Source organism: Osmia bicornis, chromosome 2 (assembly GCF_907164935.1).
Source record: "Osmia bicornis bicornis chromosome 2, iOsmBic2.1, whole genome shotgun sequence".
In the NCBI taxonomy this organism is placed as follows: domain Eukaryota; kingdom Metazoa; phylum Arthropoda; class Insecta; order Hymenoptera; family Megachilidae; genus Osmia; species Osmia bicornis.
The window spans coordinates 13,739,504-13,760,017 of NC_060217.1; the positions used below are offsets into that span (position 1 = coordinate 13,739,504).

General features: G+C 41.9%; 1 protein-coding gene and 1 long non-coding RNA gene across 4 annotated transcripts in view; one reads left to right on the top strand and one right to left on the bottom strand.

The window, feature by feature from the left end:
- LOC114875837 overlaps positions 1–8,223 on the top strand; it is a 53,116-nt gene extending 44,893 nt beyond the window's left edge. Inside the window, exon 3 of the long non-coding RNA XR_003789300.2 lies at positions 378–8,223. This is a non-coding gene — a long non-coding RNA (uncharacterized LOC114875837). The remainder of the gene's footprint in view (positions 1–377) is intronic.
- LOC114875829 (prolyl 4-hydroxylase subunit alpha-2) overlaps positions 1–20,514 on the bottom strand; it is an 84,423-nt gene that overhangs the window by 44,010 nt on the left and 19,899 nt on the right. For 2 of the 3 annotated variants that reach the window (XM_046288540.1, XM_029186566.2), the window contains one exon: positions 12,708–12,751. The exons of the other annotated variant lie outside the window; for it this stretch is intronic. The gene's annotated coding sequence lies outside the window, so the exon portion shown is untranslated. Of the gene's footprint in view, positions 1–12,707; positions 12,752–20,514 lie in introns of those variants that run through there. 3 annotated transcript variants of the gene reach the window in all.

Here is a 20,514-nt window from a genome sequence, read left to right on the forward strand (position 1 = left end):
TAATTCTTTCGCTGTGTCACCATTTTCCTGCTCGTTGCGTTGGTAGAATTACGTTTAATCTAGAACCTACATACATACATACATACATACATACATACATACATATGTAGGTACAACCGAGATATTCGAATAACAAGAACTCGAGTTCGGCTGGTTGGATCACATGAAATTTTATTACTTTGTTTTACCATTTAAGCATCAGATCGTGCAATAATATTTCCAATAAAAAGATTTAACCAGTAAGCCCCAACGAGCCGAACATTCGATAAAATTTCATTCATTTACACGGAGGACAATAATATAAAAAAACGTTTGCAGTACCTATTTATTATTGGAAGCTTAGATACTTGTAAAAATTCAAATATTTTCTGTTTCAGATGACAATTGCAGTTTTTATGGCTTGCACCCACGGTAAGTCGTCGTCGAGTTGTGTGTAACAGTAAATGAAATATATAATATTTACCACGAAAATAGTTTCATTTTCCATCCACACTTTAAGATATTCCTAAGTAAGACCTTTTTGTCTAATTTAACTTTTACATTGTTAGAAACTGCAACTTATCGCCCGGATGTCTCGTATATTTTTCATTTAAAAATGAGCACAAGTCCTTGCAATGTTAATATTCATCCTTTTGGCTGGCTGAAATTTTCCCTGGATCCTCCAGTCGGTTCGATAAATAATTCAGATGGTCGCACGACTGCAAGCGAATTGCTTAAAATGTTCAGCTCGCGAGCATCGCGTTCTAATTAATCTTGTGCAATTTATGAACCACGATCCCGCGACTTTTGCACCGTTTCATTTTAAATTATAATATTTTCTATCGTTACTAATTAATCTTATTCTCGAAACAACGAATAAAGCTATTTGATAAAATTATATTATTAACATACGGGACATATTCTTGAATGATCTATCTTCGAACCGTTAACCATGAAACATGTAACAGTATTGTCTAACACTGTAACTCCTTAACATTCGCTGTTTATAGTTGTAGTTGTTTTGCATTGCAAATTCGTGTGAGTTAGTGCAACGATTAAACGGATAGTGTTTACGATGATGAACTGTGTTTATGCAGTAGCGACTCTATTCAACTGTAGATTTATAGATCATTCAGTTAATTACGCGGCGGATGTGTATAAACAGTGGTACGATTAAATAAGTGATCTGTATCAATTTATGTTTACGAATTCGTGTAATTATTTACCAATTTATGTTTGCATCGCTGTGTAAATGCAGACCGTTTGTTTAAGTCTTGTTTAACTAATTATGGAATTCTGTGAATTGTTGAAATTTTTACAAATGAAATCGCACAGCAAATTCCACTACCTTTCTTTGTAAATTCATTTTTGAATTCGTTACTTACTACGTTTTCTGTTTTGATTATCTGGCAAGGTTCATTTGTTGGTGAAACGTTCTATTGAATAAGGTGGTAGCAGTGTTTCCTATGCGTCAGAGGGCTCTTTGTAACTCTTTCCGTGCTTCCCGACACTCCGCAGCAGTACACTCTCTACTCTTTGCTTCTCTCGAAAACTCTCTATCCTCTGATACTTGCCAGCACCCTGCACTCTGAAACTTTTTCATTCTCTCCAACACTCTGTACTCCTCCTCTCTGACCATCCTCGCCACTCTTAAACTCTTCGATTTCGTCCGACCAACCTCTGTGTCCTCCCTCTTCGAATTTTCAAGCCTTCAATTAACAGTTGCCGCTGAATTTTTAACGCGAACGTTACTTTTTCTTTCTCCTTGTTGGAGAAAGACTTTATTCTCAGGTAGAAAAATGAACCGAGTTTTAATTAGAACTTTCAGATTTCTCTTAAAATCTGTATGTATCATCGTTCCAACGATCTATTCTTTCAGTATAAGGTTAACGTTGATTAAAAAAGGAGAAGCAAGTTTGAAGGTTGGAACGCGTGAACACGCGGTGTTAAGGGTGAACCACGAGGTCGTCGGGCTAATTGTAAGTGCGATTAACCAGCTTCACGCTTCTCTGCACTACGGTCTGTTGCACTCGAGAGAAAGGAGAGGATAGCTTAGGGGTTGAAAAGGTTATCAGGGAGAAGTACACCGTACGCGGACCCTTCGAATTGTCTCTGGGGACGCGTGACCTTCGAGCATAGTTGCAAATTCTAAATGCGCCCTAATTGTCTGACATATTAATAATAATATCTACGTACGGTGTCTCGAAATTAAACGCGCAAACTTCAACTGTACGATTTTACGTTAGTGGGAGCAGAAATTTCTGATGCAAACGGGAATGGACAAAAGCGTTTAAAGGAGAACGAATATATGTATAATAAAGACGGTAATTTAAAATGAAAATATACATAATATAGTTCATAACTTGAAATGGTAGGAATCACTGAAACGGACTAAACTATACGAAGCAGAACGCTTTACGAGGCGTTTCAAACTTCCAAATGAGACTTATGCTTTATTCACAGAGCTATTCGAAGATTTCATAAACCCTCGTTTTATGCTTTTCATTAGAGAACGAAGGATAGCCACGTAGCTTTCTACGCGTTCAAACAATTTATATCTGTTTTTAAAGCGTTAAAACTTTTTCATATATCTATATTTGGTAGACACGCGTGAATTGCGCAAACCTTATTAACAAACTTCAAATATCTTTTGAAATATGACATTTTTCTAACTCTTCGCCCTCATATTTTCCTACTGACGGAATGCATAATAGAATCCATTTACTTTCTGCGAATGCATCGTATAAAAGTCATAAAAACTGTTTATCAAATGAAAGTAAATTGTCCTATCTAGTTGAGTAACTTTCCTTATTACCTGAAACATTACGTTTAACCCAAGAGAATATAATTTTTGCTTAAAACCACGAAGATGCTACGAATAATAATAATAATTGGCGCGTCGCGTCGCAGTGAAATTACAAGAGACTATCATAGAAAGACGGATTTTATTTAAAACCGCGCTGCAATTTCTTGCCGCAATCTCGAGGACGGAATAATAATTGGCAAAAATTGAGCGACGTTTCTCATTGGTCCTCTGGCTGGTAGCATTTCCTCTTCCTGTTGCTAGCCACCAACCTCGAATTTCAATCTCGCCCAACCCGAGAACGCCGTCAGGCCGTGCCGCTACATTCGTAATAACTTTCGCGAAATTACGTTTGACCCGAGATTTCGTCGTTCTCCTTGCGAACAAGTAAGTTTCAGTCTTGGTATATAGGTAACTGCAAAGAAGTCGAGTTACCGTTCTAAGAAGGAAATGAAGAAAAAGCTAGGGAAAAATGATAGATATACTACTTGTAAACAGTTGGATAACTTATGAAACGAATAAGGGAAAACTTAGCGAAGGGGGATTTTCACGGGACCGAAGAATAAGAATCAGAAATGAAAGTAGCTCGAACGTAAAAGTAATATCATACGAGCGAGACTCCAACAGCTTCGGCTCGCTGTCTCGAGCAGAAAGCTTTAGCGCGTGCACGCGGAATGTACAGGAGGGAAATCTGCAGCTGCGTTTAAGAAATCTAGGATCCAGCTTTTTCCCAACGACGAGGTACGTTTATGCGCCGTTGCTTTCGCATAAATTCCAGCAAAACCGTCGCGTCGCGTCGTCGCGCGTCGTCGCGACGAAAGGGACCCGATCCGCACGTAGAGACATGCAGAAGCAGAGGAGGAATCTCTTTTTACCCTCGTCGCGCGCCACTTGCGGCTTTTCTCCCGCCCCTTTCCGACCCGCTGCTTTCCGATATTCGTAGAATCGTCGACGGCGATAAGGGAAGGGAATCGTATTGTTTCGTCTCGCGAAAGGAATCGACGGATCGTGTGTTTATTCGGAGCAACGATGTGTTGTCTGTAAACGTATTTATATCGTTCGTTCGCCTGTAAGGGGATACAGCGGATGTAGGCATAATTGAAAAGAGGAATGAAAGGATCGAATGGTGGACGCCATGTTTAGTCAGTTCCAGAAGCTGTAGAAGGAAATAAAAAATAAAATGAAAAATATAAAAATATTTGTACGCCCCAGCATCCACCGTTTGAGATTAAAACAGGCTTTATAAAATTGAAATTTAGTAGTAGCAGTGATACGTATTACTCTTGATTCGGTAGGTATTTAACGTACATCATCGTTCGAAAGCTCCCATTTTCGACATTAAAACGAATTTATTTGGTGCAATCGAAAAACTGATAGGATAATTCTGGGAATTGCGATTCTGTAAAATATCGCGATTGCCCTCTGGCCAGTACCGACATATCGTGTATAGTGTAGAGAATAAAAAAGCTAGCCTGGTTTGGTGGGATTTTATGCCGGTAAGTGATAGTGGCAATTAACCGCGATTTACAGCGTAGTCGAAGCAACAAATTCCCGAGGAAAACGTCGACGAACACTCAACAGTTTATTAGGATCGTTAGCAGAGAAGCGCATTGCGTCGCGACCGCGTGTCACGCAAAAAGGCTATATAGATATCGATTTTTAATTAGCCCAAATCCTATTACACGGTAATCGTTACAAAAACCAGACCATCCAACGCGTGCTGGCTCTAATTCAAACATCCTCGAATAGATGATAAAAAGGAAAATTCTTCTCGATCTTTCTTGTCCCTGGGGATTCACTCTTAACCCCGACGAGCACAACTCCCAAATATCCTTAAATTTTTACCAACTTTTACGAGCTTTTACGAGCTTTTACGAGCCAGCTCTATCCGCTCGGAAATTAATTGATACTTTGAGTATCTACACGGTTGTTACTAAATTTACCGCTATACATATTACCTACAGAGTTGAAATAGCTAACGTACAGATTAATTAAAATTCAGACAATGAAAAAGTATCTCCTCCAAATAATTGGATCCCGTTGCTTCCGAAGAATCGATCCTGGCAAGAACAGCATCCTCAATTTTTCTTAATCAACAGCTCCGACGATTGGTTGTCGATAAAATCGAGGCCGGGCAAAGTTTACGAGGGAGGGAACCTTTAAAAACTTTCCTACACGAAAGAAGAGCTCAGGAAAACTGCGAGGGCGTAACGGCGCGATCATAAAAGACACTAAAATCCGCGAACGAATCTCTTTGGAGCAACGTTATCGCGAGCAGACACGCGGTCCTCGCGTTTCTCGAATGTCGGATCAGAGGAAAAGAAAAAAAGATAAAAAACAGCGAGAAGGAGAAAGGAAAGAGAAAGCCAGCCTCTCCACAGGCAAGTTTTCAACGGGGCGCGACCGTTCATCTGAAAATGTTTATGAATTTTCTCCGTACCGTTGTATTACTTGAAATAAGCCGCTGTTAAAAGGGACGACGTTTTGTTTGTAAATCCACCAGTGTAACCAGAAGCTTACGCCTGTACCGCGTTCTCCTCTATCCTGCCTCGAAACGTGAAAAAAAACTGAAGCAATCAGCACCACGTTTGAACACCCTCAATTCGGTAACTGTTGAATTTTTTTAAAGCAAGTAGCGAGAAAGAATATAACATAAATTAGTAAAAGTAAAAAAAAGGGAAAAGAGAAACGGGTGCACCAAAAAAGCGTAACGTCCGACGCGACGAAGGGTTTGTGAAGAGCGACGTTATCTCAAGGGAGTGCAACGTGCAACGTGCAACGCGAGTCACCTCGTAAGATCATTCACGATTCGCTAGGCTGGTGGGCGAGCATTGCTCGCACCCAGAGAAAAACCTGGGGAGTACGGAGCACGGAGCACGGAGCACGGAGATTAGTATCTTCCGGTAGCTCGTGTCTATCGATCCGACCTGTGCTTTACGTGTACTACCAAACTGCACTTGCTTTTCTTCTTATCTCTTCGTTGCACCATGCTGCACCATCTTCTTTTCCCTGCCTTTTTAACTTTCCGCATGCAACCTTTACCGAGCAACTTTTTTATTATTAGAAATTAAGAGCATCAACTTGGCACGACCAACTATTTAAAAGAAAAAAAAAAATTCCAAAATTTAGATTTTCCGCATGATAGAATCGCAAGAAATTTTGCGTTTCGAAGTAGGATAATGACCCATGGGAATACACTCGAACAACGACTACCACTACACGTTGGCACTCTGTAATGGGTGTAATAATCTATGGGTCGACGGTTCAATAAAACCACTGGGTGTATAGAAGCAGTGGATGATAACGGGCACAATAATGTGTCGGTTCATAATAGTTCAGTAGGGCTACCGTTGTATAGATTCAACATAGGTATAGCAAGTCCACCAATACACCGACCCATTGTGTAACAGACATACTAATCTACCTGTGTACCGCAGGAACGGCATACACATCTAATATTTAATACAGCGTAGTTTCAGGTTTCCGTTGGCACATGAGAATCCACGTGCAGCTTTCAGCAGCAGTTTGTTGCAGGGAACTTGCGACAAAATAGATTCATTATCGAATATATTCACCGCTGGTTAACTTATCGCAAATTATCATAGAATTCATGAAAATTTGAAAGGCAAACCAAGATTCCGCGGCACAGAATTACAAATACCGAATACGCAAAAGATAAAAGGGATGTAAAGGCAATCTTTCGCGGGCACCTCGGTCGGGTGGTCGGCGTATCCAGGAATAATTCATATGGTAGCCGGATGTCTCCGATGCTGGTGCGAATCGTCGGTAATATAAAGCAATACGCTCGAAGAGATCCAGCGACGTGTATGCGCGTTGCTCCAAGTGCATTACCGCCCAGTCGAACGAAACCACAGGGGATGGCAACTTTCCATCGTCTTGCAAACGGCAAGGTTGTTTCCCGATTTTCCTCGAGGTTTCACGCTTATTCGGATCCGCTCTCAGTGCTCGCCGCGTTTCCTACGGGAAAAGCCAGCCTCCGGGCTATTCTCCTCCTTCCACTTTGAACGTTAGCCTCTGAACAGCCGCGAACCGACCGCTTTCCCTCCTCTCTCTTTGCATTTCCCTTTCTTCGCAAACATGCTCACCGTCGCGTAGCGTCGGTTTTCCGTTCAATCAAGTGTACAGCTTTTGTTTGCCGTCGAAGGTGACGAACGACGCAATCGGAATATGTACACCGATCGCTGTTATTCAACAACGAGTAGACGATTAGTGGTTTTTTCGTTTTTTCGTTTTTTCGTTTTTTTAGTATGAATCGTTTAAGGTAACGCTCTAATAAAAGTTTGCTACAGTCTACTAGAAGTACACTGGAACATTACTGATGAACCCGGTAAGAAACTGCTCCTCTTTCGGCCAGCACAATTGCCGAGCGAATATCTTCCTCAACTTTCTTCCACTTGCTATCGTTTCGCCGTTATCGACCACCTTAATCGCCACGATTTCCATTTGCAAGAACGAGCAGAGCACCGTACGATTACCGTGGAAAATAGAGGCAAATTTTTTCCACCACGGTTACGTGCAATTTCGAGAACCGTCTCTTCTCGAACGGCTACCCTGGCTGCTGCCGCGTTTCAGCCTCCGATTCTCCTACGTTTCTTCCAGCCGTTTCCTTGGCAGCTTCGTTATTGCCACGATATTTCACCGTACCGTGCCGCGCCGCACCGCGCCGATGTAAAAGGAACCGAGCCAACCATTTTTTGCCTCGATTATCAGTAAACGAGAAAAAATTTGTCGCTGATCGAAACATTAGAACGATCGTGGCGAGACGAGGGTAAGTTCTAGCCTGGAGCAGAAGAAAATATAGCGGTAGTCGGTAGGTAGACGAAAGCAGGAAGGTCAACAGATGGCAGGGTAGAGGGAAAGGGATGAAGCAAAAGGGGAATGAAAAAAGCGGAGAGCACGAGACCGGAAAGAGATAAAGATTAAAATGATGGAAGGAAGGGCGGGCTAAGACAAAAGGTGTTGCTACCGCGACTCACAGACGAGACGGAGGTTAACGGGCAGAAGAAAAAAAGAAAAAAAGGAAAGGCGTATTCGTTTGCGACATGATCGCAAGTGCTGCTTTGTAGAGAGGAGGACGTAAATAAGACGTGAAAATCAACATTTTCATAGTAGCGCTTATTATAATAAAAAGGAAAGGGTTTTCTGTTACATCCTTCGAACATGGTCGCCATTTATGCGAACGATATCGTCTCCACTCCCCAGATCCGGCAGACCGTTTCGCGGAGCAAACCGCACTTACGAAGCTTAATTTTCGAATCGGAATCGGATAAAAGCAAGCATCCCTCGATTTAAGATATCTCCCCGTTTTCCAACATCAGATCGTATAACGGCAGTTCACCTCGTTCCTGTTTTCTTACGTTGTAACGAACAAAATGCTGAATCGGAGCTGGAGGTTATCGCGCTGATGAAGCGGGAAAGCGGGAAAGCAGAAAAGCACTTCCCTTGCTCGAATTGACTGCGAATAAATTCGAATCGAACGCGACTGGCCAAACAGTCCAAGATTCGATTCCCATTCCACGGCAACCAACCTATTTGTCGATATAACAATTATCGTGCCGTCTCGCAATCACCATTCGAATATCTGCATTAAATCAAAGGATAATCGCTTCTCGAGTTGAAAGAGCGAGCTTCCGCGGTCGCACGAAGAACAACGTTTCCCTCGGAAGGGAGTTCGCGAAACTGTCCGATTCCATTTCTCTCGCAAGATGGATGATCCGCCGATGACTCGCGAAAATCCTCCATCGATACAAGCTCGATCGCAAAAAAAGCGACGCGGCGCGGCGCGGCGGCGAGCAATTACCAACTTCGATTTAAAGGCCGTTCGATGGCCGTCAATTTTCCTGAAACTCACCGATCCTAAGTTGTACGATAAATTAAGTTTCCGGCTCGTTCATCAATTTAATATCCTCCGAGACGGTCGATGGATGTTTAGCTTCTTTAATGGTTTCTTCTGATTGATCGACCTCCTTCTAGACAACGGAGCAGACCAATTGATATCGATCAATTCGCGAATTAGAGTTTCGGAAAAAGGAAGGAAAACTTTTCGCGTTTCATATCGGATTTTCTGTCCCCAGTGTACGAAATAATATAGCTTGGCCGTCTGTCTGTCAACTTGGTAAATAAATTTCGGTGTTGACACCCTTCTTTCTTCGTGGGAGACGTTTCGATATAACAGTCCTCGTTGCGGACGCGGATCCCTTTGTCCAGACCGCCCTTTCACCCCCCTGCTTTTTTTCACGAGCACGTGTCGCGCAGGAGGGTGAACGTATTATACGAGACGAAGCCAGCAGACGCGTATACATAGTTGGTAGTAATTAAAATTCGAGCTGGTTTGCGAGCACGAGACAACCGTTCCACTGTCGCGAAACTTGTGAAATAACTGTGGCGAAATTAGATGCTAAACGCGCGGTTTTCTGAAATTTCAGGGCTAGATTACTTGTTCTGCTTCTTGCTTCTGTTTCACTTTGAACAATCTCTGACACGATTCTAAGCAACAACTAAAGCTGAGATGGTTTACACCTTACTCGAGCTTACTCGACAAAGTAATTATAAAGCACAATCAAGTTCTTGGAAATTCGATCCATTCTTCTTTAGCGAAGGATAAAGCTGTTCGACTTCAGGGCTCGTTAAGTCGTTCGATAGAAACGCAATTTCGATTTGGTGACCAAGTCTCTTCGATCGCCGAATACGGTGCATAAAGTAGCGGCTCGATTGCACAAAATAGTATAACAACAAAAACGTTCCATCTTGTACGCTGCTCTGCTTCTCTTACACCACCAATTTCCTTCTTTCTCATCAATTTTCATCCACCGTTCTCTTTATTACACTGCCTCTTCATTCCTCATCTCTCTCCTCCCTTGCACCTCCTTACAGTTTAACCAACCGTTTGCTATGCCACATACTCCTTCCTCCTTCCTCCTTCCTCCTTCCTCCGCCACCCCGTTGCTCTTTGAAACAACACCCCCGAGTCCCTTCTTCGCCCCTCAAGGAGGGAGGAGACGCCTGTTACTACCGAAAAAAGGGGGAGGGGGTGTGGAAACAACGGGGTGGCGGGAGCTGTTTCGTGTTCGCGTAAGTTAAAGGGGTGGCTCGTTAGTATGGCAAAACTACCCCCATTGCGAGAGAAGGCAGCGGAACACGCGGAGCGTGTTTGTAAAATTGAATCTTTTGTTTCTGCGATGCCGCTTTCGCAGCGAGTTACATTCTGCGTTGTTGCCCGACAACCACCCACACCTCCGCGTCCTTAATATTATTATCATCGTTTCTTTCTTTCACGAATTCTGACAGATTGATATTTGGAAAAAAATCATTTTTAGTATTTTAGAGGCAGAAATTTTCATAGTAAACGGTGAGAAATGTGGCAGAAAAAACGTAAGGTAACAAAGGTATATCTAGGGTTGAATGTAAATTGTGGTAACGTGAAAAAAAACGGACGAGGTAACACGTTGTAGATAACAAGGTAGGAAAAAAGAAGGATGATTTAGTAGGCAAGTGGTTGAGTTATGAGGAAACGTGAAACGACGATGTTAAGAGGAAAGTTAACATACATACAAACGCGAATTAAAAGGTTAAAAAAAGCAATCAACTATGACATGCGAGGCTGGCATGCGAAAATAGAGAAAGGGGATGAAGTGGTAAGAAGATGTAAAGGAATGAAAAAAAGAGAGAGAAAGAGAACGGAAGCGGAGGGGAAGTTGCTAAAGAAACCCCACGGAGTGAAAAATGGGCAGAAACAAGCAGAAGATAGGGAAAGAAGAGGAAAGCGAAATAGAAATGGGAAGGGTGGCTAGGTTATAAAGTAATATATGAGGAGAGAAAGATGCAAAAGGAAGCAGCGAAATCCGTGCAGGGAGAACGACCGTGGAAAACAGAACAAAAGATCGTGAAAAAGAAACGGAAGATGAAAGAAAGATGGTGGTAGTTCAGTAAAGAGAAATGAAATTGCGTAAAAATATTCGACGAATGAAAAATATAGTCGACCAGAAGGGTATGCGCGAGAAAAGAATGCGAACAAACATACAGAGAAAAACTTATTTACATACTTGTACATTTTATTACATACGATCATACTTTTTTTTCTTTTTTTTCCAAAACATGGAACGCGAATGTTTCATTTATCATTTTTTCTTTATGCTTGAATGAAAATTTTTCCATGCAAATGAATATTAGCCTTATAGAAAAAAATATTCCTGCAATTGTTTTCTGTTAAACAAATACGCCCACGAAAGAGTCGCGCAGAGAAACCGGAAGAAAGGATACCGAAGAAAAGAAAAGGAAGAGACTACCTACACACATATATCTGGCTGGAGAAAGTGTAAGGTGGTTATGCAGCAGAAAAAAAAGAGGGAGGAAAAGGGAAGCTACCCTCGTGGACTTGACACAATGGGACACGCACAATACAACGCTGTATAAGGGATGACGCAGAGGGGTAAGGAGACAGAGTGGTTACCGAGAGAGAAGAAAACGAGGAAAGGGGAGTGCACCCTTCCCCTTTTACTACACTACCCTTCAATCCGTGGATATTTTCGACGAGATTTCACCCTCGTCTCGCTTCTTTTTCGTTAATAAATAATAAAAAGCATGGGGAGAGAAAGTTTAACGCGGTGCAATCCCCTCGTAACCTTCTATGCAACGATTCAAGGTTCGCGTTCATACACCCGAAAATATTTCGCATTTATTATCTCTAAAACATTCAAGATCTACTATCTCTACTACATACCTATACGAAGAGACTAATAATTGGAAATGGATCTACTTGAATTTTGGGAAAATTACTTGATACGAGTTTGGTCCTGTCTAATAAACCATGTAGAATGATGGACCGGTTATGAACAGTTTGAAAATGATTTCCACGATAAGAATAGCTCGTACATCACGCGTGACACGTAGTATTCATGGAGCAGAGTGTATGTATGACGACAGTGTTTAAAACGCATCACCTGCATTATGTGGCCCATGGATCAAGGCTGATTTTATTGCTTCGCATAAATCTATCCTCATCCACGCGTGCATCGATGATAAATCATTCGAGTCTTTCAGGTCCCAGAGGTCCAAGAAATTTCGGCTTTCTTATCAGCCTCAAAGAAAAAAAACGTGTTGGCATGATTTTGAAAAATTCCTTTCTTTTTCTTTCGTTCATCCAACATGCACGCGTATTGAAGCAAATTTCGAAGTTTGTAACAAAAGAATAAAGGATTACAACCGAAAGAGCGTATAAATTATTGGGGAGGCGAGGCGAGGCGAGGCGAGGCGAGGTTAGCCTTTATCGTACGAGTGCATCGAATGCGCGTGGCAATGCACGAAAGTGCATCGAGGTGCATGCGAAAGCTTGGACCGGTTCTCTAGATCGAGGCACGAAAATTCGCGATAAATCTCGTCGACTGACTGCCGGAACATACACGAGGAACAGTCATTTCCGGAGAATTTCTGCTCGAGGGGACGAGAGAGCAACGGTCTCGAAAGAGAAGCGAGCAACCGAGGAACCGAGGAACCGATCGATTTCTGTCACATTCGAACGATGCTTTTCTTGTTATCGACGCGAAACAAAGATCGAAACAGTTCGCTACGCTGTCGTTTCCGCCGATAATACGCGAAACCTGTCCCGTTTACTTTCATCGAAAATAGATTGTTCCAGTTTAATCTCTTTATGGGACACTGAAATATCAGATATTTCTATATGGAATGCGCGAACGGTGCAGCAATTTTCACTCATTTATTTCGATCGACAAAAGCGGCGAGAGACTATTTCCATTTATAAGCGTTTATTCGACGGTTTCGCGATTAGTATATACATATGTAGGCATGAGTTTCTATTTTACATACATGGAAAACGCAATGCAACTCAACAATATGAATCTCGATAACAAAAGAAAGGAAAATTATATGTAGGAAAATTCGTACTCACCAAAATTGAAGCGAACAAAAGCAACGAGGTTGAATAACGGAGTTCTGCAAACGAACGGAAATAAAATTTTATTTTCAACTCTGAATCAAGCAGAATTACCTATTATTTTAATGAATTATCTCGATGGCAAACACACGAGCAATAATTCCAGCCAGCGCAGCGCGTTAAAGTATTTCTAACGATAAGTAATAGAATTCCGATAGCTTTATCTTTCGGCAAACGCACAGTTAACGGGGAAATAAATCGGATAAGGATAGAACTGTGTCAGTGAAACTATATGTAGACAATAACGTTTCGATTGCCCATCGCGCGCAAATACTCTACACAAATTGCTTCCTTCAACAAGGAGTACTTACCTAATATGTGACGAAGAAAGAAAATACTTTTCAAGGAAACATTTCATTTCATTTCATTTCATTTTTGTATCCATTGCCTCTTGAAAAATATCGAGCCGACCGCGGCGACACATCTTTGTGAGAAGAGAAAAAAAATAGAAAGAAATATTACTTAAAAATTACGTTTCTCATAAACGGCCCTTGAAGGGCTTCTTCTCTATTCCCCATCGGAAACTTATAAAACGCTGAACTGGCACGTTTCGTACGGCCAATTTGTTATCCCATTCCTCCCCATTTCTTCGGCTATCTTCTCCCTACCCCTCTTACCCTTCTTTTTTATCAATTGTTCTTCAGTTACCCCTTTCTTCGTCGCCCTTCTATCAGATTCGTTTGGCGATAATGTCGATAATGTCGATAATGTCTTTTATATTACACACTGGAAAAGAAACACGCGTATACAAAGATTTTTAAGAGCAACAAGGGATCGCGTTGCACCATTGTAAAAGATTTTGTCGGATGGACTGAAAGAGAGAAAAAGAGGCTTTGTCGAACGTAGAGAAAATAGCCGAGCCATAGATTTTTACGGGCCGTTTTCCAGCAGGCAAATCACGACAATTTCGGCGGCCGTCGATGCGGAAAATGAGTTTCTGCGCTGTCGGAAGTTCGCTAGATATTCGCGGCTTGCCCCGGAAACTCGGAAAAGATACGATCCACTATTGTGTCTACTATCTCTTGTCTAGCAACACCCCCGAACAGAGAAAGTGTCGCTCGAAAGAACGAAAGAAAGAAGAAGCATTAAAACTTTTGAAATAACAAAGTTTCATGAATCTTTACGCGGAATGTCGAGACATCGAGAAGAGATCGTTTACCTGGCCGTCCAACCAAACTATCCTTCCAATCCCTATACACTGAACAAAGCGTTCAACTTTTTCACCTGACTTTCACTCACGCGAGAAAAGTTAACCAAACGTTTCTTCCTACTCTTCCAATTTATTATTTTTAACTTTAAAATAAATACAATAGATAGGCGGGATCAAAAATGCAACGAGATAAATCGGTGAAATCAGTTACCACCGCAAATTCGAAATTCGATATTAAACCAGCCATTTTCTGACCGGTTGAGAAATATTTATAAAGTTTAATATTAAATCAAGCAACAGAAAATAACCGGTAAATCAATGTTTAAGCTTCGAGCAGAAGTTGAGCTGTGAAATTTTATTTTCCTCCGTTGCATCTTCACTGGGTTCCAGCAAATATCATCGATATTCCCGTCATGTAACCGGAGAAATAATCGGTTTCTTTACTAAACTATTACGGTTCGAGATACTCGGTTGAAAAATTTATCCAATAAAATCACATTACATCGGAGAAATCCAGCGACCCGATTCGTTAACGAATCGACAGAGTTCGTTCAAAGGCCTGATCAAGCGGAAAAACTTGATTAATGATCGAACTTTGTCGCGGGCAAAAAGAAAAAATTATTCGCATTGAATTTTATCGGAACTCCATCCGACACGATTCTTCCATAATCGCATTACGCACAATTACGACAGAACTTCGATTCAACGGAAATTCCTCCTGTTCTAGAGGACAAATCAAGCGCTTTATTTGAAATTACCGATAAAGAACGTTTCGCCATGAAATTCGATTCAGCCAAATGAACGAATCGATACTTTGATTAATCGAATTCATCAAAATGAGTTCTCTCTGCCTCCCTACAGCCTAACGAATTTCGATTCAGGTGTTCAATTGCTATTTTTCGTTGCGATTATCCGGTTAAATGTATCAAGTTCCTCTCTGTCTCAAAGAACTCCTCAAGTAATGTGCCCCTATATACATATGTACATAGATACCAAGAATACGTCGGCGAAAGGTCGGCGACACACGAAACTTAGAAATTTAAAGGCAAAGTTGTAGACTTGAAATTCAATTCTACAATGTTTTTCGGAGAAATTTCCATCTTCAATTAAAATTACTATCTCCTGTTTCTGCACCTACTTTGATAACGTTAAATTCGTATTTCTCGAGAAACAAGAAGCGTTTGACGTTGCGAACAGAAAATGGTTGAAATTAAACGAGGCGCGATTCAATTTCTACCCGATAATTTCAGCTCCGCTAGATAGCAGTCGGTTTAACCTTTCGCACGGTAAGCTTTAGGAAAAAATCTGCCCTCTTCGTTCCGGCGCGCGGAGCACCAAGAAATTCCACTTGAAAATTACGCGCGAGAAACGAGACCGAACCGTTTAGAGTTTAGAGAAACCGGAACGAACGAAAAAGAAGCTGTTGTACCTAGTGCGAGTAGAAAAATGAGCGGGAAACCTAACGAGGAAAAACAGGAAAGAAAAAGGAAATGGTGTTAAACGTCGCTGAAAATTGTGAATGTAGAAAAAAGGATACATATTTTGAACGATTTCTGACTGGATTCTTCTTTTGTTAATTCAAATTTTCCTTCGTCTAATAGTCTAATCGTAAATGAAAATGTTTTCATATCGAACCAGCAACGAAACACATCGGGGTAAGGCAGATTGATCGATCACGAAAGAATTTGAATTTCATAAATATAAATGGAGTAACAAGGATAAAGAGTGGAGAGAAGATGGAAAGAATTACAGGAAGGATCGCGGCATGATAGAATACGGAATTTAGAACACGATATCGTGCGGACAAATTGCAATCGTTTCTGTCGGCATGATGAATCCGAGAAGAAAATGGAGGAACAAGAATTGAAATATGAAGCCGGGGATCGAGGAAACAACACAGCTAGAGCGATTTAACCGAAGAAAAATAGAAAAACAGGAAAGCAGAAGAGCATTATGATAAATGAATAACCGCCTGTATCGAAAAAGTATCGACACGTCGCGCGTCGGGTAAATCGAAGAGTAATTAAAGGTAAATAATTGTGGAAAGGCAGGTGGCTAGCGTTACGAATGAAATAAAACTAATTGTTGGATATAACTTGGAGACTCGGCGACGTGTGTCGAAAGCATTAAAAAGTAGATTCTTCGAAAGGGATGTAGAAAGCAGAAAAAGGGTGGAAAAACGATTGGAAGAAGGTAGGGGAGTTGTGGAGGAAAGAAGAGGGGAAGCGGAAAAGTCACGTAGGCCGCTTTGGTCCGACCATGATGACGCTGGTCGGGGGCTAGAAGCTGCTGTTGCTGCTCTTGCAGTCGTCGAGACATCGAATTATCGCAAAGTTCCCGACACGGCTGGAATACGAATCACTCCTTTTACGATCGTTGCCCGATACGAGAATATCGGAAGTCCAGCCAGCAAAATGCTCCTCCACCGTTGGACCTGCATTCTCCTCCCGGCAACTTTTTAATGGAGTCCAGTCTGGCGAAGAATTCCTCTCCTCCGGTACACTGCTAGATTATCGAACCGCGTCACAGGAATAACACACGATATTTTCCGGATACTTTGCCTCTCGACCATGCCCACCGCGATAAATCCTGTCCTGCGAATCTGTTTGCGAATATAAACGAAAAGCCGGGCAATCTGCGTTTCATGAATAACTCTTTTTTTCTCTCGACATTCTCACTCTTATGCTCGAATCCTTTAAGGCTCTTTCAGGCATTCTTTCTACTATTTCCATAATGCTCGGTGTTATGTATGTACGAGCGAAGCAAAGAAGATTGACGAAACAACAAAAGTGGAGGCGAGGTGGAAGCTGGAAAAAGAGGAAGTTGCGCGTAGGACGCTCGATTCGATTAATTTATCGCGTGGAAATGTTATCCGATTCTTTTTCCTCGGACCAGGCCAGATGCTGTTTCTAACTGTTTAGTAAGTCTGACTGTTACAGTTCTAGCCAGAAGTAACGCGATTCGAATCACGCCCCAGGAAGATGGCATACGACGATTCGGTTCGATTTATTCGCCAACTTTCTTCGCCACGATAACGATATAATCGAGAGTTAAATTCGCGATGACAAGGCTACTCTGTAATGTTCAATTCTTCGCTGGTTCCAAAGGTTCCACTAGAGCTGGTCACACTTGCCAATTCAACGACTGTCGTTTCGGGTCACCCATATCTTTCGATGCTTTTCTTGCCGTTGGTCAATGTATCGCTTCGTCCTCTTTCCACTCGAAGAATTTCACGATATTTCACGAAACGGACGGAGCGCAAAGGGAGGGGAGGGGAGGGTCAGAGAAATCATGTTATCGTAATCCGCTTTCCGAACGTATCGCAGTGCTCGTTCATCGCATAAAGCAATCATTTCTTCACTTGCCAGTCACGTCAGATCGAGAGATCGCGAAATCGACAAAAAATGACCTGAAAACTATCAGACGTCCGCGATTGAAATAGTTAGTTAATTTAGAAAATCCTATCTACACTCTAACTTACGTCTTGGTATAATTGGATCTACGTAAAAACAGTTTTATTTTTGACTAATAATAAGAGATAGATTGACACGAAAGATAATTTTAACTGTATCCGTAGAGAAGAAGCGTCAAACTATTTCGGTACATGATGTAAAACCGGGCAACATCTCGTAGCAATAAAGTTCTGCTTCTCCATAAATGCTACCGTTTACACTGATCCACAACTGCAACTACGGATCTACAATTTTTTCCTACCATACCATTCCATGAATATTCCACGAACAGCGTCAAAATAATATAGGATACGTAGGGAACGCGAGGAAGGAGAAAAATTGGCAGCAAGAACGTTATTCCGTGTAATAACGCCATATACGAGCAGAACATGGGGAGAAAATTAGGAATATCCGTCTCTTTCGAGGGAGCAAAAGAAATCTTTCGATGCATGGATTCGCTCGGGATCTCACCTATATCAAAGGCTCCTTCTTCCTTATCGGAGACACGTACGACCTACCTTCAACAATTTAACGATCCTTCCTACCAGCATCAAATGTGCCTCAATTTTGCAGATAAACCTAACGTTATCTTTTAACGGAGCAGAATTAGTATAATCTTAAAACGTTTATACTTCTAATTTAATCGCGTGTCCCTATAAAAAAAAAAATTGAGCTTGGCCATCTTTATTTTAAGAAGACATTCATTATTTTGGCAATTTCGAAGCATTCAGAAAAGAGAAAGGGATAAGGGCGAGGAGTGGAGCATCGAGATCGGCTTCGAGAATGGATTTACGAGGACTGCGCGGCAGCAGGAGTCTAGGATTGCTCGGTCGTGTGACGAAGAACGGTTCAGGGCTTGATTCTAGTCCAGGATTACCGCGAGACTGTACGATCCTTCCAGCAGCACCAAGGGACTGGGATTACAGCCAGCTTCTATGCTTAACCTCCCTCCCTCTCGTATGCCTTTTCTTTTTCTTTCCAATCGTTTCTTATTCTAATAGTTCTTACATTTTACAGAGACGGTCTACATATTTACTCGGATTGCTTGAGAAATTAAAATAATAACCAACATTTTCTCCTACAATTTACGATATCTCCATGACCGTCTAACGATTTCTTCTCTTCCAGCTCCTAAACATTTCAACCTACTTTTCGCCCACGATAGAAGAATCGCTTTAAAACACGCGAGCATTCAGTGACCAGCATCGCCGTTCTACGATACCCAGAAGAAAATCTTTCCTTGCCTCGAAGGAACACCGTTATCAGATTCTTCAAGTTTCCCAGATCCCAGTCGCCTTAATCTAGACCTTCCTTCCCCATGAACATCGATCCTGGACAATCGACAATTCCATCGCAAACCTGCAAACGAGAGAGTGGACCCTATCGTTTCTCGTTGACCCTTTTAAAAATTAACCCGCTACACGATTTCGAACCCCATGAAAACGGACCAGCTGCTCCACGTCACCGACGGATTTTCCAACCATCCAACCCTGAGAAATTCTCTTTCTCCTTCTCCTTCTCTTTCTCTTTCTCTTTATCCTGCACCGAACGTCGTAAATCTTGCAACGAATCGTCTCGTTTTTTCACTTCCACCTTCTTTTCTTTCTTCTCTTCTCCGACACGTGTTGGTCGAAAAAAGATATACAACAGCCACGAAAGTATTTCTGGGATAAATGCACTGACGGCTGATCAATTTTTCAACACCGTCTTCCCACGAAACGCCATGAATTCTAGGAATTCTTCTTGATATAAATTTCTCTATTAAAAAGAGCCTATCCTTAAATACATAGATAAAACATCAACGAGAGCAAATAAGAATAACCAGGTGAAAGCCGTTTAATAAGAAGAATACTAGCGAAATATCGAGGTGTACTACCTGTATCGATTCGTATGAAAAATACGGACGTTGAAGAAAGGTCTCTAGCAGTCTAGCGGGCAGGAAGAAGTACGGAAAGTAAAATCGAATCGGGGCGAAGGGGTGTAGAAAGTGTTTGAAAAAAGGAAATGCGGACATTTGTCAAGGGCACACGGATGGTGGCCAAGGATGGCCGGTAGTAAGACCAAGGTAGTACACGTAGTTGACGCGTTGGTACACGAAGCTTTTCAACGGGGTTCCCTTGAAATATGGCAGTCGTCGGACAAAGCGACCCTCTCCCAAGGGAGCCGCTGATAACCCTCGAAAGTGAATGTAGTCTGGCGCAGTCGGTTGCAAAACACCGTTCCTGGAAACCGGAGGGTACACAGTCGACGAGCAACGACCAAGATATATTCCTGTCGTTCCTATACTTTATGCGCCAATATACCAGCCAGCCAACGTGCCACGATTACTCATCGACCCACCTGGCCACACTTTTCTTTTGTCCGACTGTCACACCTTAACCCTTCACTGATAACAGCTATCAATGACGATGACAGCTATCAGAAGCGATCGCTAAACTTATTATAAATAAAAGCCTCGCTTGTATTATCGGTCGAGCACCGGAGCAGTAATTTGGCATTTTCACCGGGATTATAATCGCCAACGACCACGCACCGCGGCATTACGCTCTAATAAATATCCGGCCAGTTTTCCTCGCAGAAAATCATCCGTTTATCTCTGTTTGTTCACGCACAGTCAACGGAAAACTGGCGACCAGCCGAGCTTGTTTTCCTCTCTGTAATTTATGCCGAATCGATAGTCGATTTGCTGTCGCAAGAAATTTTTCCTCGTCTCGCGATTTATCGTTCCGGTTCCCTCCATTAATTACCAATTCTCCCGCTCTTGTAATAATTTCTTGTTCGAGTAATACCATTCCACAGTTTACACGGATCCTGATAGTAAGATCGTATAATCTACACCTCCTCTTGTAATCATAATTCACTACTGTTTTCGAGATAGTTTTGTTTTTACGTCGTAATCATAGTCGTAGATTACACAGATCCCTAAAAAAACACTTCTATGACAGAAAATTCTTCTTTGAAAAAAAAAAAGACAGAATCAAAATTAAAAAAAGAGAGAGAGAGAGAGAGAGAAAGAAAGTTGGCAGGCTCGCTGGTCCGTGATATTGCGACCCAACGGACCAATGTATCCAGGTTGGATAGCATGAAAAAGAACGGGGCCAGAATCACGAGACTCGTCAGAGCAAAGTCTCTGTGTCTCGTTTCCCGAAAAGGTACGAGT